Raw genomic sequence first — 25186 nt, forward strand, 5'->3', positions numbered from 1 at the left:
CTTACATATTGAAAACAAGTTGACATTTCACAAAACACATTAACAAATGTAAAAACAACTCTACAAAACACATAGGGCAACTGACATTAACAAGTTTGAAAACAAAATTACATTTGCATTACACACTTTCATCTTTAAAAAACGAATTACTATTTCATAAAACACATTAATAAATGTACAACAAACAAAACAAAAAACAAATCTAAAATACATTACAAATAATCTAAAATACATTTCAATGATCTGACAAAAAAAAACCTTTGATACAAATCACATTAACAAGTTTGGAAACAAAATTAGCCTACATTTACAATATCTTACTTGAAAAAAAAAAAAGAAAACATTTCATTAAACACATTTGCAAATGTGAAAGCAAATGAACAAAACACAAAAGCAAACTGCGAGACACATTTACATTTCACGAAACACAAAGCAAATTAACAAAACACAAAAACAAACTGCGAGACACATTAACATTTCACGAAACACAAACGCAAACTCCAAAAACACATTACATTAACGAAATTTCTTACGGAAGTAAGAAATTTCTTACGGAAGTGAGAAATTTCTTACGGAAGTGGTGTAGGTGCCCAACGCGTTCCTCCTGCCTGATCCGTTCCCTAATGGGGCGTCAGGAAAGCGGACGTGACGAAACAGGAAATAGTGAGGAATAATTACATACTTTCAGCGAGTGGATGAGACGGTCGATGCGGCGAGTGAAGAGCATTCATTTTTTAGCATTTATTTGATCGTTCTGAGAAAAAGTGTCCGGTAACATACACACACACATGTATTGCCCGTCTTGTGGCCTTTGCTTCATTCGCCTTATTCACCCGGAACGTTCTAAAGACGTTGAGGGGTACACTTCAGGGGTACATTCGGCAACGCACCAGCTGTCATAGCGCCTCACTGTTGTGTGCCCAAATGTTCGTCCTCAAAGAGAAAAAATCCTACCGTGGACAGACTTTCCACCGTTTCCACAAAGAGCAGGCACTTCGCCGTGAATGTATAAATCAAAGCAAGAGGGATCCTGGTCCATATTTCAAGGTAAGAGGCAAAATTATGTTCAATCATACGCATTAGCTAGCACAAATAAGCTAGCTCGCCAAACTTGTCATGACTCATGTAGCCTAATGAAGCGAATGCCTCGGTGAAATAAAAAAAAAAATATGAATGTGTAATTACACAACGCTACATTTATATGATGTTTCCAGATCGCTATTTCAAGATTATGCTTTTAACTGTGTGGTAAGCGATCCGATGGCCACTGATTTTGTGCTACCAGAACCAGTAGCATAGTCCTACGTGTGCCAAAATCAAGTTGTTTTGCTAACGAACTAAAATGCATACCCTGGTATTTATGGTTACAGATCAACGCTGAGACCAAGGTTTGCTCTGAGCACTTTGAGAAGCAGTGTTTTGTAAAGACCGCCCGTTGAATTCACAAAGTTTATAAAGGATGCTGTGCCAACTTTGTTCGCCTGGACTTAAGAGAGGCCAAAGAGGAGAATCATCATTCGCAGACCGAGGTTAGTTTGTTCAGTCAATATTCAACTGACATGTGTTTACCAACCCTCTAATAATAATAATAAACTGAGAATAGTTAGCCATAGGAATAGCCTACATTTAAATTCAGACAAAAAGAACTGGAGAATTTATGTATGTGCTGGAGATATATTTGTTTGCATTGATCATGTCCTCCTGAGTCATGAGCCAAAGATTTCAAACTGTGATGTTATTACATTGCATTACATTTCACTTAGCTGACACTTTCATTTTATTCAAGCTAGAGGATTAGGCCCTATAGTAGAGTTATGATCCCAGACAGGGAGACAAGAGCAGGGCAGTCATGGGTGAGCGGTTAGGGCGTCAGACTTGCATCCCAGAGGTTGCCGGTTCGACTCCCGACCCGCCAGGTTGGTGGGGGGAGTAATCAACCAGTGCTCTCCCCCATCCTCCATGGTACCGTCCTACCGCACTGCTCCCCATGGGGTGCCACTGAGGGCTGCCACCTTGCAAGGGTGAGGCATGAATGCAATTTCGTTGTGTGCAGTGTGCAGTGTTCACTTGTGTGCTGTGGAGTGCTGTGTCCATGGCCGTAGCCACATATGAGGTACCTCCCTTATTTTTAGAGAAAAATAATATTTTTCATACATGAAAAGGGGATCTTCTCCAGAAATCTTTTCAGCTGCAAAACATACTGTAAACTGTGGTCATACTAGTAAATATTAGTTCATTATTTAGCAAATATTCATGAAAAGACCAAAATTGGCACACAAAAAAAACAGCATAGTTTCAATGAGCAACATAGTTACAATAGATACTCTGGGCAACATCCTACACAGTGCACCTTTAAAAATGTGTGGTGCGCTGCGCGTGCACTATGGACCTCCCTTATTTCAAATTCCTGGCTACGGCCATGGCTGTGTCACAATGACAATGGAGTTGGAGTTTTCCCAATGGGCTTTCACTTTCACTTTTCTTTTCTCTCAAGAGGCGCACTTTTTGGTGCATTCCGCTTTTCCTCTTTTGCAGTAATACTCTTAATGGCATAGGTCCAGAGCCGTCCATTAGGAGAGTTTGTGCCAACCCGGGGACCAGGAAGTCAGTTGGTGATGTGATTCACTTAGATTAAAATATTTCTAAACAGCAACTATGTGTTCGCTGTAGACCAACACAGAACCATTACATAACAAACAAAGAATGTTTACCACATTGTCTGTGTGCTACGGCCACCGCCCAGAGCTAAAAGTAACTAGCCTACTTCTATTGGAACTCAAGTCAATGGAGATTTTTGTGTAAAAAACGCTCCATGAGGCTCCTTGAGAGCCACCATTGCTGTGGAAAGATTGGACCATAGAGGTCTATGGGAGTGACGTAACTCTCATATTAGACTGCTCTGGCATAGGCCAGTGTGCTGCTGACCACATATTTCTTCCACCTGCTTGGTATGTGATGGAACTGATGTACGCCAATATGAAGGGGGCCTAGAAAGAAATTTCTATCTCCCATTCTGGATGCATGATTGCCTGTGTTGTGCTCTAAAGCGACTGCCTGCCATAAAACGGAGGACTTCATGGACTGCCCCCCTGTAACTCTGTTTGGACTACAGAGGGTTAGCTCCATCAAATTCACTGCACATACACCTGGCACCTTCCACTATCATCACCCATACATTTTGGTGAGTAATGCCCTTCACAATCCTGACTTTACAGGGGATAATCACCGTCTTGCAATGCCTTATAACTACGGGGTTTGCGAGAATGTGTCTGCCCCCTGTATGTCTGGATTGCTAAGGGCATTACTCACCAAAATGTAGGGTGCCAGGTAGTGAATTTCATGGAGCTAACCCTCTGTCGTCTAGAGTTACAGGAGAGCAGTCCATGAGTAATTTGTTTTATTGCAGGCAGTCGCTTTAGAGCACAACACCAGTAGCACTGTGCAGTAGGATTCCTTTAACTTGCTTAATTTCATCAAACGAATGCAGGCTGTGTTCTATCGTACCCCGGTTACTGGAAGTAGACCTGGAAGTCGTAGCCTAATCATACATTGTGACTGCGCAGCCCAAGTGTTTGAATATTTGCATTATTTTAAACGGTGTCTGGCATAACCTAAAATTAGCCCTTCAGACAATGCATTTTCAAACTGGTGCCGTGCTGCGATAAGTTTGACGGCCCTTGATTATGTGATTCCATTTGGTATGGTTGCTTGGTGGGTGCGGCCTAACAAATTGACATTTGAATGAAAAATGGTTAGCCAGGGTATACAAATACATTCTTTGCTTTTATGGTTTGATTAAGTAGCCCTACAGCTGTTATATTGTTATACTGACATGTGTGTACCAAACCTCTTTAATAATAATTAATGAAAAACGGAGAATAGTTTGCCATAGGAATACATTTAAATTTAGACAAAATACTGGGGAATTAATATATGTGCTGGAGATATATTTGTTTGCATTGTTGACTTAGTTATTACCATATTTGTCAGGGTATGGTTACAGTCCCTGGAGCAATGTGTCAGTGAGCAATGTTATGTGCCTTTCTCAATGGCACTTAAGCCATGGAGAGGTCAGGGGTATTCGAACCTGCAACCCCCAGATTAAAAGACCAACTCTCTAACCACTAGGCCAGTGTTTCCCAACCAGGGGTACGTGTACCACTAGGGGTACGCGAGCACACAGCAGGGGGTACTTGGAAAAATTTAATTTTAACAAACATATGGAGCTTAGTTACATTGGGATGGAGAAAGCGATATAGAACTTGATTTAGGGGTACTCATGGCACAATGAAAAGGCTTGGGGGTACACAAGACAAAAAAGGTTGGGAAACATTGCACTAGGCCACGGCTGCCCCACCACTAGGCCACGGCTGCCCTGTGTATGTTGTGACTCCTGTCCTGTGTGTTTCTTTTTCAGTACGGATTCCATGGAGGTGGATGAAAACCAGCCTGATGAGAACCAACCTGATGTGAGAAGGGATGCCTTGAGGTAAGTTAATGAATTGTATTTAGTTGTGCCATAGTTTGTAACTCATTACTGCATTCAGTTTTATACCGGTTAGGAATTGACAGTTTGATCACAACTAGTAGTGTTGTCTTTTTGCCCCTCCAGCACAGATGTACCTCCTCCACACCCGTACCATGATTATGCTGTTCCACCGCTGACACCAGAGGAACAACTTGAGGCGGCTCGCAAGCACATCATTGAGCAAGACAAGTTAATAGCACAACTCAAAGATAAAGTGTTCAGTGTGTCAAGATTCCAGTGTGATGATAGTCCGATGTCATTTTACACAGGATTCCCAGACTATGCCACCTTTAAAGCTGTATATATGGCTCTACAGCCCACAGCCACAAGCATGGTAGGATGGAGTCAGGCTCAAAGGCTTAGACAAACAGAGGTACAGGTCATTAGACAGGCATTTAATATCTCCAAACTAGCAACTATGGACCAGTTCTTTCTCTTTCTCTGTTGCCTCAGACAGGGGTTTGCTGAGCAGGACCTTGCGGTGCGCTTTGGTGTGTCACAGTCAACTGTGAGCAGAATCTGTCACCTGGGCTAATTATCGATACTTCATGTTAGGATCTCTCCCCATTTGGCCTTCAAAAGCCACAGTAGATGAATGTATGCCTACTTGTTTTCAAAACACTTACCCAGACACCAGAGTCATTCTAGACTGTACAGAAATATATGTGCAAATGCTTAGTTTGCAGGTACTTAACTCCAAAATCTATTCCCATTACAAGGGCAACCCAAATTTCAAAGGCCTGATTGGAATTGCCCCGTCTGGTGAGGTGTCATTCGTTAGTGACCTGTACACAGGCTTCATATCCGAGAAGGAGATTACAGAATTGTCCGGCATCCTAGCAAAATTTTATGGCGTCATACCCATGACACTAGTAGGCTCTGTTAACCAGATGTGGGCAGTGAGTGCAATGTTAAACTTCTAAGGCCCATTATTCTGAAATTCTGAAAAATTCAGTCACAAGTGAAACAGGAAACATACATTGAATTGATGTTTATTTGTACAAATCTCTCATGCTTCAAATGTACATGATATTCATGATATATCATCATATTATACGAAATGTTCTTATACTAAATGTTGTTGTTATATAATAATGTCTTGTATTATTCATACATCATTTCTCTTTGAAATTATAATAAACAAACCTGTGAAATGCAATCATTTGTTTTTGTTTACTGACTTTTTGTACAGTGCAGGCAGGAAGGAGGAGGAAAAAAAACTATCAAGTTTAGCGTTCATCTCTTGACCATGGGAAAGCTCCAGCTGTAATAGATCAGAATACAAAACATTAGAAAAATGTTGTGTACAGCATATGGGTCGATGACATTTTTTGTGGCAGGTCAGGTGATATCTCAGCTAGTACCATATTGTATAAAATTATTTGAATTACTTAATTTGAAATGTACCACCCTGATACTGATATGTTTGTAATACATGGCCAGATTCATATTTAGGCCTAAGTCCTTTTTGAAAGTAATTTATGTAACAGTAGTGTAATGCCATGCATTTTAAACATAGTAATATTGTAGTGTACAGGATTATTTTGAAAAGACAGTAACATGTGATCAGTAATGCATTACAGTTTTTGAGTAACTTTCCCAACACTGGTAATAACTAGAGTAACTAACTCCAAAGGCACCATGACTTCAGTAGCCTACAAACACAGTACAGTAATCATGGACACTCAGTGTACCGAAACTGACAGAGGGTAGAGGAACACCGCTTGAAAAACTGTTTCCAATACAGCAACAAGTCCCAGAGTACCGGTATATTTTGCCATTTTGGAATTATTTTGTCTGCTATGCTTACTTTCTTATCACCTCACCATACATGGCCATCTCTGATTCTCCCCCCCCCCCCCCCTCCCCCCCTCGACGTTTACCGTAGCCAATGTTGTGCGTTTAGGGAACAGCGTTTTCCTCGACAACCTCTGTCAATGCTCTTTGATCTGAGCAACTGCGATAGGACCATCAACACTTTGCCCTGTCTGGTTATACTATTTGACATGCAACATGTTTAATCACCATAACTTAACGCCATGTTAAACGCGTGGTGCTGATATTAGGCCTATAGACAGGGGAAGTGTATCAGATCTAAACATGTAGGAAGCAGTTGACATTCACATGCACACCCGTGCCTCACAGATGCCGTAATAAACAAAAACGCTTTTTTTGTGGTGTTACATTTTACACATAGCTCGATTGAAGCTCACCTGAGTAATGCTCTTCCTAGAGCTCAGAAGGCACAGCATCCTTTATAAGCTTTATACCACAGGCGGTCTTTACAAAACACTGCTTCTCAAAGTGCTCAGAGCAAACTTTGGTCTCAGCGTTGATCTGTAACCATAAATACCAGGGTATGCATTTTAGTTCGTTAGCAAAACAACTTGATTTTGGCACACGTAGGCCTATACTGGTTCTTGTAGCACAAAATCAGTGGCCATCGGATCGCTTACCACACAATTAAAAGCATAATCTTGAAATAGCGATCTGAATGAATGAATGAAACTTTATTGTCATTGTACAGGTACAACAATCATATAAATGTAGCGTTGTGTAATTACACATTCATTTTTTTTTATTATTTCACCGAGGCATTCGCTTCATTAGGCTACATGAGTCATGACAAGTTTGGCGAGCTAGCTTATTTGTGCTAGCTAATGCGTATGATTGAACATAATTTTGCATCTTACCTTGAAATATGGACCAAGATCCCTCTTGATTTGATTTATACATTCACGGCGAAGTGCCTGCTCTTTGTGGAAACGGTGGAAAGTCTGTCCACGGTAGGATTTTTTCTCTTTGAGGACGAACATTTGGGCACACAACAGTGAGGCGCTATGACAGCTGGTGCGTTACCGAATGTACCCCTGAAGTGTACCCCTCAACGTCTTTAGAACGTTCCGGGTGAATAAGGCGAATAAACAAACGCCACAAGACGGGCAATACATGTGTGTGTGTATGTTACCGGACAATTTTTCTCAGAACGATCAAATAAATGCTAAAAAATGAATGCTCTTCACTCGCCGCATCGACCGTCTCATCCACTCGCTGAAAGTATGTAATTATTCCTCACTATTTCCTGTTTCGTCACGTCCGCTTTCCTGACGCCCCATTAGGGAACGGATCAGGCAGGAGGAACGCGTTGGGCACCTACACCACTTCCGTAAGAAATTTCTTACTTCCGTAAGAAATTTCGTACTTCCGTAAGAAATTTCGTTAATGTAATGTGTTTTTGGAGTTTGCGTTTGTGTTTCGTGAAATGTAAATGTGTCTCGCAGTTTGCTTTTGTGTTTTGTGTTTTGTTAATTTGCTTTGTGTTTCGTGAAATGTAAATGTGTCTCGCAGTTTGCTTTTGTGTTTTGTTCATTTGCTTTCACATTTGCAAATGTGTTTAATGAAATGGTAATTTGCTTTCACATTTGCAAATGTGTTTAATGAAATGTTTTTTTTTTTTTTCAAGTAAGATATTGTAAATGTAGGCTAATTTTGTTTCCAAACTTGTCAATGTGATTTGTATCAAAGGTTTTTTTGTCAGATCATTGAAATGTATTTTAGATTATTTGTAATGTATTTTAGATTTGTTTTTTTGTTTTGTTTGTTGTACATTTATTAATGTGTTTTATGAAATAGGAATGAGTTTTTTAAAGATGTAAGTGTATAATGCAAATGTAATTTTGTTTTCAAACTTGTTAATGTCAGTTGCCCTATGTGTTTTGTAGAGTTGTTTTTACATTTGTTAATGTGTTTTGTGAAATGTCAACTTGTTTTCAATATGTAAGTGTGTATTCTCAATGTAATTTTGTTTTCAAAGTTGTTTATTTGTGTTGTATAATGTAAACATTGATTGCACTACTGGGCCACCGTAGTAATGGGTGTTGGCTGACAAAGTCTGCCAAATGAATAAGGGAAATATTAAATAAGCTTCAGACCAGTTTCAATGCAGAGATTTAGTCATCTTTTTGTTTCAGTTGTTTCTTAAAGATTGTTATTGTTTCAAATTGAGTTTATAGTTGTGCATTTTTCTCACCTACGTAGGTAAATGAGACATTGCATTACTCCTCGGCTGCTCTGGAAATTGTTGGCGCAATAAAAATATTTCCGGAGAAAGAGAGTCTTTTGAAATATAATTATCTTGCCTTGCCAATATGAGATAGTTGCATAACTTTTGCATAGCAACTATGACAACAGTAAGTGAATTTGAAAACAGGTGTTTTGTAAAGAACATGCAGTAAACAATAGTTTGAGTTAATTTATCTATGTTGGCCTATTATATATATATTACCTGTTTGCCACACGCTTACCTCACAGTCTCCTTGAGAAAAGTTCAGGAGGCCGGCCAATAGTAAATAACAGATAGGCCTATTCCTGTGAATTTGTCTGCGTGTTTGCTATCTGTGTTTGCTTTTGCAGCACATTTTCGGGGGAAATGTTGTCCAATGCGAAGGCAAACAGATCCACGCTGAGCTAACACACACACACACAAACACACCCACAGGTCCTTCCAACGCACACGCACACACACAAACCCCACAGTGTGGCAAGGGTGGGTAGGAACAGAGGGAGGGAGGAGAGAGTGTGGGAGAGAGCGAGAGAGAGAGAGAGAAAAAGAGAGAGAGAGAGAGAGAGAGAGAGAGAGAGAGAGAGAGAGAGAGAGAGAAAGAGAGAGGGAGGGAGGAAGGAGGAGGACAGACAGTGGTAGCGAGAGAAGGAGAGAAAAGGTGACAGGGCAGGTGGGCTGCAGAGAGGAGTACGTACAGACTATTATACAGGTAGCCTATATACTGTGAGAAGAGTTAGTGAGAAGAGAGTATTCCTTTGAAATTTATGCAGATACAAGACTGTGAGAAAGAGAGAATAACACATTGTGTAGTTGAAAAAAATGAAAAATGTGAGAGGGAAAAATGATGTGGTGAAGCCAAGACATGTTAACAGATTCAGCAGTTTGGTATAAGAAAAACAGAAAGTTTGTTCCATTGGGGGAAAAGGCATGAGAGCTGCACTGTCTGGCAGGGATAGATCAAACGGGAAACCTGAAATAAAAGTAGACCAATCTTGACCTCACAGGACGTACAAACTTTCATGGTGCATCCTGTATGTGTTGCAAGGAAAAAGTGAAAAGAAATAGAAAAAGTCCTTGTCATGCCATGCATTCTTCCTTCCTCCTGTGCTCCCAAGACAGGTGATGCGACTAATTATGGATTAAGAATGGACGAATTGGCTTTCTGACCCATGATCGCCTATATGTTGTAGTGGCCTTCAGGGCTGCTGATAGCTGTGGCCAGGTACAGAGCAAAGTCATCTGAAAGGGCCCCCCACCCAATACATACAATCTAATGAGGAATAATTTCGGGCCCCCTCTCTCTTGAAGCCCAGGAGGACAACTGACCCCTTTGTCTCCCTGCTGGCAGCCTCCCTGGAAACCTTATTTTGGCACATCTGTGTAATGATGGCACTGCTAGCCTAGCTGTCTTCCTGTTGTCCTGTTGACATTAGTACCTGAGCAGGTGTCATGGGGAAGGTGACAAAGGGCCTGCCTGCATGTGGCTAATGATCTCTCACATAGGGGCTGTGACGGTGTGAACCCCACCGCACTAATTTCATTCATTTTCTGAGTTCTTTATTTGCTTGTTTTTCACGTTTGTGTAAAAGTCAGTGTCCTAGGTGCACATAGGTGCTGTACTGCTTTTTGTTTTGTACTGCTTTTTGTTTTTCTTGATTTATTTGTATGTTTAAGAATAGGCCTAATTTACTTTCCTTTGTGTTAAGGTGGAATGCGCATGTGCCCTTAATGGGCTGGTTTAACGAGGTGCCCTCAATTGGCTATGTTAGCCTGATTTCCAATTAGAATAGCCTAATTGGTAGTGCCATGTGATTGGCCAATGCCTTGAGTATCTTGTCTATGTAAATCCCAGTGTAGGGAACTCGGGAGGCTCATTCTTTGTTTGAAGCACATGTGTGCTGTTGGCCCCACCTGATATGAGGTGTTGGGTTTATTGTGGTGGCTCTCGTAAGTCATATGTTTGACTCCACCATTTCTTTTCTTTTTTACTAGCTTACTTTTCTATGTTTGTTTTGTTTCTCTCTTACATTTTTGTAAATAGTTTCTGCACCTTTTTGGGACTTTGGTTAAATAAAAACCCATCATTTTTTCACCCCTTAATTTTTGTGTCACTGCATTGCTCAATTTCTCCTGGCCACGAGGCTACTCTACAACATTTGGTGGCAGCGGTTTGGGATGCCAGTGTGCCGTGGAGAAATTGCAGTGACATTTTTTTAAATTAGCATATCCTTCTTTTTCCATTGAGATTTTTTGCCTCACCATGGATGAAGAGCTGGAAAAGAGACTGGCTGCTGAGCAGTTGTTAGAGTGGCTGGAGCTCGAAGATGATTGGGTGGAGGCTACCCCTCTCCTGGTGGAGGCTCTTGAAGACCGTTTTCCTGAGCAGTGGGCCAAATGGCTACAACAATACCCGGCTGCGACCACGCTGGAGACTATCTTCACCACCCAACGCTTCCTTCTCAACCAGCTAGGCGGAGGCATCCAGCCAGGGAAGGAGCTGTGTCCCTGCCGTCCGGAGAGCCGAGCGGAATCCTGCTGCTTCCACTGTTCCATGAGCGACCACCACTCAACTTCCTGCCCAGATCGTCCGGAGAGATGGTGTGGCCATTGCAGAAGCTATGGCCATAGTCTGGCCATGTGTGTGCTCCACCAGCCATGGGTGCTGGAAAGCACAGAGGCCAGCACATCCGTTGCTCAAGCACTGGGGCCTATGGAGGCTTGCGTTCTAGCGGAGCCTGAACAAGCTTCGCCAACTGAGCCCCCTTCAGCAGCTGCAGGGCCGCAGATATCTGTGGCTGAGTCTACAGAGCCCGGTGCAGCAGCACCATCAACAGTTCCTGATCCATCTCCAGCTGTGAAGCCAGTGTTGGCTTGTGCAGCACCAGAGCCTTCACCATGTGGCTCAATAGCTGGGCCTGCAGAGGCCCACACACACGTGAGTCATTTTTCTAAGACACATGTACATTCGCGACAAAGACACAAAAGGCGTACGTCTCTTGCAAAGAGGCATTACCAGCACAAACCGACACCACCTGCAAATGACTTTGGTCCAGTGTCTTCTGAAAAGCAAGTGCGGTCTACTGTACTTTATGTGGCTATGGGGCCATTGCGTGGACTTGTGATTCCACCCGAAGCGGCTTTTAAGCCATATGCATCGAACTGGGGGCATCTGCCTCATTGTGGTCCACAGTTTATCTCTTTTGTGCCTGTTGTGGTATTGTCTGTGTTCTTTGTCTGTACTTGGGGTGGTTTGATTTTCGTTTTGCCTTTGGTTTTGTGTCCTCTGAATTGGGTTGTCCCAGTATTTTTTTGACCGACCAATGGTCTACTGTCTTTATTTGTCTTTCCTATTTATGATTTGTTTTTAGGGGGGTAAGCTTATGCGTAAAATCTGCATGATTTAGTTGTGCCTCTTCCGTGTCTTCGGCGAGCCGGCACACCTTGACATATGGGTGGGGGTGTGTGACGGTGTGAACCCCACCGCACTAGTTTTACTTATTTTCTGATGATTATTTGCTTGTTTTTCACGTTTGTGTAAAAGTCAGTGTCCTAGGTGCACATAGGTGCTGTACTGCTTTTTGTTTTGTACTGCTTTTTGTTTTTCTTGATTTGTTTGTATGTTTAAGAATAGGCCTAATTTACTTTCCTTTGTGTTAAGGTGGAATGCGCATGTGCCCTTAGTGGGCTGGTTTAACGAGGTGCCCTCAATTGGCTATGTTAGCCTGATTTCCAATTACAATAGCCTAATTGGTAGTGCCATGTGATTGGCCGATGCCTTGAGTATCTTGTCTATGTAAATCCCAGTGTAGGGAACTCGGGAGGCTCATTCTTTGTTTGAAGCACATGTGTGCTGTTGGCCCCACCTGATATGAGGTGTTGGGTTTATTGTGGTGGCTCTCGTAAGTCATATGTTTGACTCCACCATTTCTTTTCTTTTTTACTAGCTTACTTTTCTATGTTTGCTTTGTTTCTCTCTTACATTTTTTGTAAATAGTTTCTGCACCTTTTTTTGGACTTTGGTTAAATAAAAACCCATCATTTTTTCACCCCTTAATTTTTGTGTCACTGCATTGCTCAATTTCTCCTGGCCACGAGGCTACTCTACAACATTTGGTGGCAGCGGTTTGGGATGCCAGTGTGCCGTGGAGAAATTGCAGTGACATTTTTTTAAATTAGCATATCCTTCTTTTTCCATTGAGATTTTTTTCATCACCATGGATGAAGAGCTGGAAAAGAGACTTGCTGCTGAGCAGTTGTTAGAGTGGCTGGAGCTCGAAGATGAGTGGGAGGAGGCTACCCCTCTCCTGGTGGAGGCTCTTGAAGACCGTTTTCCTGAGCAGTGGGCCAAATGGCTACAACAATACCCGGCTGCGACCACGCTGGAGACTATCTTCACCACCCAACGCTTCCTTCTCAACCAGCTAGGCGGAGGCATCCAGCCAGGGAAGGAGCTGTGTCCCTGCCGTCCGGAGAGCCGAGCGGAATCCTGCTGCTTCCACTGTTCCATGAGCGACCACCACTCAACTTCCTGCCCAGATCGTCCGGAGAGATGGTGTGGCCATTGCAGAAGCTATGGCCATAGTCTGGCCATGTGTGTGCTCCACCAGCCATGGGTGCTGGAAAGCACAGAGGCCAGCACATCCGTTGCTCAAGCACTGGGGCCTATGGAGGCTTGCGTTCTAGCGGAGCCTGAACAAGCTTCGCCAACTGAGCCCCCTTCAGCAGCTGCAGGGCCGCAGATATCTGTGGCTGAGTCTACAGAGCCCGGTGCAGCAGCACCATCAACAGTTCCTGATCCATCTCCAGCTGTGAAGCCAGTGTTGGCTTGTGCAGCACCAGAGCCTTCACCATGTGGCTCAACAGTCGGGCCTGCAGAGGCCCACATACACGTGAGTCCGTTTTCTAAGACACATGTACATTCGCGACAGAGACACAAAAGGCGTGCGTCTCTTGCAAAGAGGCATTACCAGCACAAACCGACACCACCTGCAAATGACTTTGGTCCAGTGACTTCTGAAAAGCAAGTGCGGTCTACTGTACTTTATGTGGCTATGGGGCCATTGCGTGGACTTGTGATTCCACCCGAAGCGGCTTTTAAGCCATATGCATCGAACTGGGGGCATCTGCCTCATTGTGGTCCACAGTTTATCCCTTTTGTGCCTGTTGTGGTATTGTCTGTGTTCTTTGTTTGTACTTGGGGTGGTTTTATTTTTGTTTTGGTTTTGTGTCCTCTGAATGGGGTTGTCCCAGTATTTCTTTTTTGACCGACTAATGGTCTACTGTCTTTATTTTTCTTTCCTGTTTGTGATGTATTTTTAGTGGGGTAAGCATATGCGTAAAATCTGCATGATTTAGTTGTGCCTCTTCCGTGTCTTCGGCGAGCCGGCACGCCTTGACATATGGTTGGGGGTGTGTGACGGTGTGAACCCCACCGCACTAGTTTTACTTATTTNCTGATGATTTATTTGCTTGTTTTTCATGTTTGTTTAAAAGTCAGTGTCCTAGGTGCACATAGGTGCTGTACTGCTTTTTGTTTTGTACTGCTTTTTGTTTTTCTTGATTTGTTTGTATGTTTAAGAATAGGCCTAATTTACTTTCCTTTGTGTTAAGGTGGAATGCGCATGTGCCCTTAGTGGGCTGGTTTAACGAGGTGCCCTCAATTGGCTATGTTAGCCTGATTTCCAATTACAATAGCCTAATTGGTAGTGCCATGTGATTGGCCGATGCCTTGAGTATCTTGTCTATGTAAATCCCAGTGTAGGGAACTCGGGAGGCTCATTCTTTGTTTGAAGCACATGTGTGCTGTTGGCCCCACCTGATATGAGGTGTTGGGTTTATTGTGGTGGCTCTCGTAAGTCATATGTTTGACTCCACCATTTCTTTTCTTTTTTACTAGCTTACTTTTCTATGTTTGCTTTGTTTCTCTCTTACATTTTTTGTAAATAGTTTCTGCACCTTTTTGGGACTTTGGTTAAATAAAAACCCATCATTTTTTCACCCCTTAATTTTTGTGTCACTGCATTGCTGAATTTCTCCTGGCCTCGAGGCTACCCTACAACAGGCGCCCTCACTATCACAGCAGCCAGGGTTGCAGGGTGTGTGTGTGTGTGTGTGTGTGTGTGTGTGTGTGTGTGTGTGTGTGTGTGTGTGTGTGTGTGTGTGTGTGTGTGTGTGTGTGTGTGTGTGTGTGTGTGTGTGTGTGTGTGTGTGTGTGTGTGTGTGTCTGTCTGTGTGTGTCTGTGTCTGTGTCTGTGTCTGTGTCTGTGTCTGTGAGTGTGCATGTGTGTGTGTGTGTGTGCGTGCATGCATGCGTGCCTGCGTGCGTGTGGGGGTTGGTGGATCAGGGCAATGCAGGTTAGAGCTTCACAGGGGTGGGTTCACCAATGGACTACAACATACCAATATTTTAGACCAGTGGTTCTAAACCTTTTTTTTTTTTTTTTTAAATACAAATAAATAAACAACCCCTTGGCTTCATCATAAGCCTGCCAACGCCCCCATGACAATAAAAAATAAAATGGAATATGCCCCCAATGGCAACTAAGCACCGCCTCCTCTCAGCTGTATCCTTTTCAGCGCCCCCTAAGGCTCTCTAACGCCCCCTGGAGGGCTGTAGAGCCCCCGTTGAGAAAACTATTTTAGAAGATGGGGACTTGTCCAGTCGGGAAAATAGCAAAAACATCCTTGCCACCAACAACTGCCTTGAACACTGTTCTCTGTTAAATTTTTAAAGAATGAATATGCAGTATTAAACAAGGGAAGCTGACAAGGAGAGGCAAAGGGGTCAGTTGTCACGTGCCCAGGGAGATGGGTAGCCCAGAATTGGATTTTCATTACATTGTATGCACTGAGTTGGGGCATTTAAATTACTTTGTCCTGGGCCCAGCCAAAGCTGTCACTGTCTCTGAAATCAACACCTGAACAGTGGAAACACTGGAAAATCCCTTTTGGTGATCTGGATTGGCTCATTTATTGTCCAATCAGATACCATTGTAGAACTCTACGTTCATCTGGACAGAGTCATGTTGGAGTGGGGGCCGCAACATCTAGTTTCGCACATGCCGTTGTGATGTGCTTTATTATCTCCCCATCTATTTGCATCTCATTGATCGCTTGTTTTGTAAACAGGCCTTTCAACGGAGAGCAACAGAGAGAGAGTGAAAGTACACTTGTCATTTACAGCGAGGGGAACGAGTGGCAAATGGCTTCTGTTGAGATGAGTTGTACGCAGTGGCCCTGCATGCGCCAGTAGCGACGCTAATTGTGTTAGCGGCTCCCCCCGGGCGCGCTGTGTAGGATTTCACCAGATGTTCCAGTCATCAGCCAGGCCAATAAATATGTTAACAACATCAAGGTTGAATAATACGCTTGCAAGAATGTAGAAAGGGGATGAGGGGTTGGAGGTAATATGTGAATGTGTGTGTGTGTGTGTGTGTGTGTGTGTGTGTGTGTGTGTGCGCGTGTGTGCGCGCGTGTGTGTGTGTGTGTGTGTGTGTGTGTGTGTGTGTGTGCGCGTGTGTGCGCGTGTGTGTGTCTGTTTCTGGACTTTAGACAGTGAGTATTTTGTGTTTTTATTAATTTATGTGAATATGACTGTTCACTGTACCCTTACTTGAGGTAAGGTAAGGATGCATGAACAAGTAGGCTTGGACAAAACTGACAAACTCACATTTTTTTTATTTTCATTTTTTGCAAGTTAAGTTTTGCAGGTTTCATGTCTGCAAGTTGAGGTCTAAAAATCTACTACTCAGTGCCTCATAAAACAGCATTGGTTTGTGTAAAAGCATGCATTTTGTCTTTTTTGATTTATCTCTTTTCTCTGTTATCTACTTTAAGAAGTACACACACTGAAATTGACACAATACATACTAGTCAGACCAAAAATGGGAAGCGGCAGTGTGTCAACCAACAGCAGGCCTCTTAATTGGGAGAAATTGGGGTAGGTCTAATTAGTGAAACAATATTTAAAACAATTAATTGGGTTAAATAGTGAATAGTATAGTTATATAGCACACACACACACACACACTACTGTACTGGGTGGGACAGATAGCTGCACTGCACATACCCTAACTCAGGAGCCCACGGCGCAGCTGTGGGGAGTGTGTAGCTGATTAAATTTCATCCTAATTCCTGTATTTGCTACGGAGATTGAGCAGCGTAATCCAGGCAGCTCTCTCCCCAATCCGATTGCACTGCTAAAGGGGGTCGCCGGGAGGCCTGTGCCACTCACACATCAACCCTCATAAAGAAGACACACACACACACACACACACACACACACACACACACACACACACACACACACACACACACACACACACACACACACACACACACACACACACACACACACACACACACACACACACACACACACACACACACAAGCCCCCCATAAACACACTCTGCATGACATGTCTGACATTCCATGCCAGTCACTTAGCCTTGACTGGTGACAGGTTGGCTCCCCTGTCAGACAGAGCTACGTGGGTGTGTAGGCTACAGCATGTGTGTGCCTCCACAGATGACAGTGCCAATGGAGCAGTGCCACAGCCCCCTGATGCCAGAGCCACACCATGGGCTAAATTAATAGCATATTTATGAATGACTGCAGTTAGCAGAGGATTTATAATGCCGTATGTGCCCAAAATCCACGGCCACGTGCAAATGCGTGTAATACAGTGATCTCTGGCAGTACTGTATGTTGTATTCCACTGTACTGAAATTATAAGGTGTCAGTATGTCGATACAGTATGTTATACTAAATGTCTCTAATAGCATTGAGGGGACGACGTTCGTGTCTGCCGATGGCAGGTCTGCAAAAGAATTCACTTATGGCTAGAATGGTGTGGATATGTGCCTATTGTATTTATTTTTCTGATGGATGTTTTCTCTGACACTGGCTGTCAGTATAAGCATACACAGTATTTTACTGTTTTGAATGAAGACACTGCTCCCATGTCAGTGTAATACAGTCAATCCGGAAAGTATTCACAGCGCTTCACTTTTTCAAATGTGAAAAAAGTGAAGCGCTGTGAATACTTTCTGGATTGTCTGTATGTACTGTATATTTTGAATGACAGACCATTGGGAGGAGTATGTGTATGTGTCCAATGCATTGCCAACACCAATGTACAGCATTTTGAAAGAATTGAATGGAGACACTGGTCTACAAGATGACATCTGTCGGGTTTTGGCATCTTGTCCTGTACACAATGAACAGAGACTGTGAAATGCCCATATGCAGTCTACTGTTATAGAGTGGAATGTCAATACTGCTCCTCTGTAAAACACAAACTCTGGTCTACAGCGATAAAGTCAGTTTTTGGCATTTTGCTGCAGCCTAAATAATGAAAAGAAACTGCTCCAAAAGTATAAAATGACCATATAATGTCTCTTTTTGCAGCAGTGGGATGTCAATATACTGTATCTCTATGTAGGATAATGGACATGTGACATTGGAACAGGTGGAGGAGGAGGAGGAGGAGGAAGAGGAGGAGGAAGGAGAACAAATCAGGTATTGTTGCTGCTGTCGCTCATGTATCATTCCTGTACTGTATATCCTCCTGCTGCTCACCACTACAGATTCTGACACTGATGAGGAGAAATATACCCAAACAAAAAGAAAAAAAAAGAAAACAAAAGTGAAAAGAAAACAAAAGCACCCCACAGGTAACAGAAACTCCGAGGAAGTTTTGAATCAATTACGCACAGCATGCTGTGTCTGAAATGTGTGTGATTTTGAGAAAGAGTGACTGAGAGCGAGTTTGTGTGTGTGTGTGAGAGAGAGAGGGTGTGTGTGTGTGTGTGAGATAGAGAGAGAGAGAGAGAGAGAGAGAGAGAGAGAGAGAGAGAGAGAGAGAGAGCTTGTCTAGTGAAGTGGCTCCCTGGAATAGTAAGGTTTGCTGCCGCCACCGCCCTTACCTCACCGCTCCTGCTCTCGCTCCTGCTCCCCCACCGCCTGCTCTTATAGCTACCCACAGCTTTATGCACACACACACACACACACACACACACACACACACACACACACACACACACACACACACACACACACACACACACACACACACACACACACACACACACACACACACACACACACACACACACACACACACTACAGCTTCCCACGGCTTCCTGTGTGCCTGCCTTTCTGAGCATCAGCAGCAGCAGCTATAGGGCTACATGTGGGCAGCATAATGGCCGGTGTCCTGCCCACACACACACACACACACACACACACACACACACACACACACACACACACACACACACACACACACACACACACACACACACACACACACACACACACACACACACACACACACACGCACAGAGCCAGATCCGTCAGGGGGCCGCGGGATGCGATTATCCTCTCATTAGCGTGGTGTGTGTGCCGGTTGTGGGCGGGACACCGGCCATTATGCTGTGTGTGTGTGTGTGTGTGTGTGTGTGTGTGTGTGTGTGTGTGTGTGTGTGTGTGTGTGCGTGCGCGCGCACATGCATGCGCGTGTGACGACCGTGCGTGTGTGTGTGATCCCTGGAGCCCCTGATGGATCTTCCAGTGTGTGTGTGTGTGTGTGTGTGTGTGTGTGTGTGTGTGTGTGTGTGTGTGTGTGTGTACGTGCTGTGTGTAGGAGGGTGAGTCTCCCACTCGCTTGCAGGAGTCTGATTGCACCTCCTACTCGCCACTTCCTGCTCCGCTGGGGTGAATTAGACATTAGACCACCAGCCCCAGCCAATCAGAGATCCGAGTCTGGATGAAGGTGGAGGTCGAGGTGGGTGGATGGGGTAGGGTGGGGATGGGGTGCAGTGATTGGTGAGGTTATGTTTTTTTATGAACTGCTAATGTGCCTCCACCTCAGAAGACCTCCTCATCATATTAATGTTGCTGTGTTTTTTTCTTCTTTTATGGGTTTGTTGATATATGGTATTATAAGATTTTGGATGAAGGTGTTATGCTGGTTGTTTTGTCTGGAGTATGTTTATCAAGGCTGTCATGAAGATGTAGAAAGATGCATGATACATTAGAGAATGAAGTGACTGACCTCGGCTCAATGTGGTATTTCAAATTGAAAAACATGTGAAGCACTCACTTCTTTTGCAAATCACTTGTAATGATGAACTATTTTGTGCTATAAATTATGGCTATAACAGGCAATGGCCTAGTATACAGACCCCATGATTGATCTCGGCCCCTGATCACGGTCAGGAATGATAATGTGGCCCCCAGAGAAAAAAGTTTGGGCACCCCTGCATTACAGAATGAAGTGACTGACCTGGGCCGTGGCTCAATGGGGTTGGGGCATTTGGTTACGCTGGGGACTCGGGTTCGATTCTGGCTCAAGGACATGTCCCATTCCACCCCCATCTCTCTCTCTCTCTCACACTCACTTCCTGTCCCCATCTACCTGTCAAATAAAAGAAGCCAGGGATATGAACTTTCTCGCAAACAATCTTGTGTTTTTCATTCCATGCGTGTGGTATTTAGAGCCTCGCAGACAGTAAAGGTCATGCATCCTGTCTCCGTCTGACAGTTGGGTTGTAGGGAAATGAGGAAAGTGCAGCAAAGTTCAGCCATCTGTGTGGTTGTCATGCTAGACTAAACACGCATGAAACAATATTTTTTTGCAGAAGTACAGAAACTATTGGTGGTATATACAGTGCACATTCGTTTACAGCGAATCTTCACAATAATAGTCCTTTAAGGCAAGGGGTTTCAGGGGTGTTTTGAGAGTTAGTGAACATCTGTGCGCTCAATGAAGTAAAACTTGTTTTGTGCCATCGAGACTTAAAAAAACACATTTAAAATCACAGTCTTACAGGATTCATTTCCAGATTGACAAAAGCCTACTATATACAAAATGTATGAGTGCCAGAAACAAAGGAAGGCTACAAGATGAAGAAAAAAAAAGAAAAAACAACAGCAACGGAAAGAAAACTAAGGAACAAGAATCATCTTTGTCTACTGCATGACCCCAGAGATGAATGCACAGCACTTGTACCGTAAAACTCGCAAAATGTTCACAAAGCAGGCAAAATGTTTCATTTCTGAAAAACCACACACACACGCACGTACACACACACACACACACACACACACACACACACACACACACACACACACACACACACACACACACACACACACACACACACACACACACACACACACACACACACACACACACACACACATTTGAACAGAAACACACACTCATACACCAACACACAGTATATCTTTGCATGCGTTTGGAAGCCGGTCCCTCTGGCTTTTTGATGTTTACCAGACGGCAATTAAAAACGCGCTGCGCTCGACTCTGCAGAGGATTGGTGCCCCACCACTCATCCACCCACCTGCCCAGAGCTGAGCAGTTGCAGCGCACAAGAGGAGTGGAGGTGGCTGATGCCTCCTGCCTGCCTGCCTCTAAGACGTCGTGGTGTCAATCACCAACCCCTGCTTCTCTCCTCTCCTCTCCTCTCCTCACCTCTCCTCTCTTCTCCTCAGCCTGCCTGCCTGCCTCCCCTCACAGAAAACGCATGGCTTGATCTTCCCCCATCAAACGCAACCATAACAAGCCCTCAAACCTAACCTGCTCCCTCCTCCTCCTCCTCCTCCAAACTCACAAACACAGATGTTTTTTACCCCAATTTTTTGGCTAACTTTCTTTTCTTCATGTTTTTTTTTTCCTCACATCATGTAAATGCGATAGTTAACAATAGTTGGTTTTGTGCTGCACTTGATTGCTTTGGATGATGGGGGGATTGTTGTATGAGTTGGACTAGTTGGTAGTAGATATAGGGTTTTTTTTTTATCACTGTCAAACAGAGACCTCTCATCTCAGGCAGGGCTGAAATGGGACCAAAAAGAATGGCCCGGGCATTTTTGACATGACCTTGCTCTGAATTAGGGCTGCACGATATCAGAAAAAAACGATACTCAATAACAGCATGCAATACCTCGATAAAAATATTTAGAAATATAGCCGAGTCTTTTGTCACTATTTGTCGTTCTCGCTACTCTTGATATCGTGATTTCGATACATTTTCGATATATTGTGCAGCCTATACTCTGAATGACCTTAGATTCCAGCTAACTGTCTGGTGTGCGTTTGCCTTATTAAACCTATCCTGTTTAGTTCCAACACAAACAACACACATCATATCGATGGTATCCCTAAAATGCTGCAAAAAGCGGCACTCCTCGAAAGATTTGTTGCCTGTTCTGGTCATACGTATATGTAGCCTACATTTTGACTAAACTTGTGAAAGACAGCACGAGGCCATCAATGTATACACAATGCTCAAAAAGAAAGCTGTTGGTCATACTCATAATTAAACCACATTGTCATAATTAAACCAAATTTGTCAATAAGAGCCTCGCTTCCTCTGTTACTTCATAACAAATAAGAGGTCAAACAAGCATTACATTTACTTCAGGCAATTCCTGCTACTGAGTTGAAAGACAGAATCTGAATTACTCTGAGGGGAAATGTAGTGGTGTTCAAGAAAAAATACACCAATTAAAAAACAAATTCTATGTGAAGTGAAGAGTGACGTGAAGGCAAAACTTGAAAGGTACCTTTGGCCTAATGTGTTGTGGCAGATGGAACTTTGAGGGGGAGTGGATGTAGAAGTGTGGTTTTTAATGCATGCAGGTCTGTGCCTGTGCACGACTCTTAGCATATCCTCTACATACTGTGACGAGAGATGTGGGTGGTGTGTGGGTGGCTTGGCGTATGGAACACATGTATTGCATATGTTTCTGTGTATATACAGTCATGGCCGTAACTACCATTGAGGACACAGAAGTCATGTCCTCTGTATTCTTTTTCAGGAATGTAAAATGTAAGTTATCTAGTGAAAATCAATGATAAATTCAGTCTGTATACACCACTCCCATTTATCGTCAAGGCAGTGATTAATGAAAACAAACTTCAGAGTTTGACTGAAGCGTTTGAAGCATTCTAAATGTACAGTATGCAGTACAGCACATACTGTAGTATTTGACCTCTCTATTTGAAAATGTCTAGTTACGGCCCTGTATACAGTACACTCATGTAGGCCTGCCTCTGCATGTGTGTGCGTGTGAGTAGGGGGGGGAGGGGTTGTAAGTGTACGCTTGTGTAAATTCCTGTCTGTGTGAGTACAACTGAGTCAAAAAAAAAGATGATCACAGAGTGACATGATGTCATTTGAATGTACTGAGTAATCACTCTGTGGTGAAATTGACCTAACGTACACGTATAGCCTACTGGCAAAACCACCGACAACTAAAATTATTCCTCTTTGATAAAACTAGTCAATCTAGACAGGGAACAAACCCACACAATAAACATTCATAAACTGTGTGACTTTTTCTAGATGTGAATTTGTGCATGATTAATAAGTCAGTATCCACTTTTTAAAAGTTGAGACCTGAAATTCTTTCTCTAATTATGCAAAAGTGCCTGATGCAACAGCCATGCAAGCTGCTGAACTGCCTCGTAGAGGAAGAGAAGGGGACAGTCTCTTGTCATCAGAGAAAACCACAAAAACCTCTCTTCAACTGTCACTAGATTTTTTTCTCTCCCTCAAACCATTTAATTTGCGACACATGGCTGTAGCGTTTAGTTCACACATCACTCTCTCTTTCTTTCTACTTCTCTACTCTCTCGCCCTCTCATGATGGCAGTCAGGATAGTGCAAGTTTACCTATAGGGAACCAGATAGTCTCTGCTATGAATAAAGGCCTAAAAATTGTACAATTAATTGTAATGATAAAGCATTTTTTAAGCATTTTCATTTTACAATTTAATGGCATAAAGATGATAACATCAGTGATGAAATAGGCATGCTTACTTGAGACTACCTCTAAAAAGAGTAACATTATCATAGTTGAAGTCAAAGGAGAGAAAACCCATTTATCCATCCTTGAGCTCATTGCTCAGACAGATAGACAGAGAGAGAGAGACAGAGAGAGAGAGAGAGAGAGAGAGAGAGAGAGAGAGAGAGAGAGAGAGGGGGGGGGGGGTCTTTGAAAACATTTTGCATCAGGCATGCAGGGGCTGACTCGACTCCACACCCAGGCTGCCTGTGCTGTGTGTGCTGTGGAACTGTGACAGTAGGCCCGGAGCCGCGAGTGCGAGTGCGTGGGCGTGCCTGTCAGGAAAAGCCGCTGTCGTCTCAGCATCCCGGAGAAGAAATGAGAAAGCTGCCGCCTGCCTGCTGAGCTTTAACGCCCACCGCCAAAAATCCCTCTTCCATTTCAAAGGGCGCAAAAGAGAATGTTTCATAAAATGACATTTTCATCTGGCCTCGGCAAAAGTTTTGTTTTTGCACATTTTCTTTTCTTTTCTTTTTTTTCACCCACTCTCAAGTTCGTCTGTCTCTGTCTCTGTCTCATAATGAAGAGAGACATCGGGTATGTTAATGTAGCCTACCTATGAGATCAAAGGAGGAGGCCTGACTGCAGGGTTAGGTCTATGGCCTACAGCAGGGCTATTGAAATGGCGGCCCTGGGGCCAGATGCGGCCCTTGGACAGTAAGGTTCTGGCCCACCAAAGAGGTCGGAATAAAATGAAAAATATGTGCGCAATCAGTGTCCGTGAATAAGCGATCACTAACACTTCAGGTTAATTGATATTTTTCCGATGCATTCACATGAGAGTGAAATCTTATCTGAAATACTCTCACAATAGACCATACTAAACAGAGAAGAAGCTAATATCTGTTCTGTTTCGACGGTTATCTGCTTGTTTCGCACCCTCACCTTGGATTATGTTCCAAGCCTTGGAACATCGTGCTGCATGTGGTTACATATATGTATTCTACTGTATGTTCGAACTTCGGCCCCTTTACTTGGAGGAATTTGAAAAACTGGCCCTCAATGACATTTAATTGAATACCTACCCCTGGCCTACAGATTGGCATTGATGAACTGTCCCCCATCATCTGAACATGAAACAAACAATGCAAAGCCAAGCCTGCTAAATGGTGACACATATTACTCACACTAAATTACCCAACTCTTTTAATCAGGAGTGTGTAGCCCATGTTGGATACCTCTGAATAAAAATTGGGTTAATGAAGGGATTGGCTGGTAGGATTACCCCAACAAACAGCATAGCCTAAATGCATCATTACATTTTGACTGGCATTTAAACCTGTCGTTGATCAGTTATTTTAGTTAAAAAATAATAATAAAAAAAAACATTAATGTTTTCATACATTCCGCAGCTGAACATTACCCAAATTAAATGGATTAAGAGGTTATGGGGGCTTGACCCCCATAGATGTGTTCTATGGCTCGACCTGTACGTCTATTTACTTTTGAAAGGGCTTCCTTATTTGGACCCAAGGCATTACTAGTGGCTAAAAGGCAGTACAGATATTCAAATCACTGGGGACATGTTTCAAAACGCAAATAAAATGCAGTTTTGCAATGTTAATACTTGTCACCGTGTGCTGTATAATTTCTTTGCATTGCATGGGCTGTTGTCGAGGAGTTTCTAGCAAGTCCGATAACAGTTCGTCTAATTATGCCTGGCACACCAAGATCCACCGATTTTGAAAGTACTGTCAGAGCACCACACAGAACAGTGGAG

At 43.3% G+C, this 25186-nt stretch overlaps 1 long non-coding RNA gene across 1 annotated transcript; it reads left to right on the forward strand.

Annotated features, from left to right (window-relative positions):
• Nucleotides 1–1454: 1454 nt before the first annotated feature.
• On the forward strand, nt 1455–5439 carry LOC134461683 (uncharacterized). Its single transcript, XR_010037365.1, has 3 exons — nt 1455–1529; nt 4418–4489; nt 4613–5439. It is a non-coding gene; the product is annotated as an uncharacterized LOC134461683 (long non-coding RNA).
• Nucleotides 5440–25186: the final 19747 nt, after the last annotated feature.

This window comes from Engraulis encrasicolus, chromosome 13 (assembly GCF_034702125.1).
Source record: "Engraulis encrasicolus isolate BLACKSEA-1 chromosome 13, IST_EnEncr_1.0, whole genome shotgun sequence".
Taxonomy (NCBI): domain Eukaryota; kingdom Metazoa; phylum Chordata; class Actinopteri; order Clupeiformes; family Engraulidae; genus Engraulis; species Engraulis encrasicolus.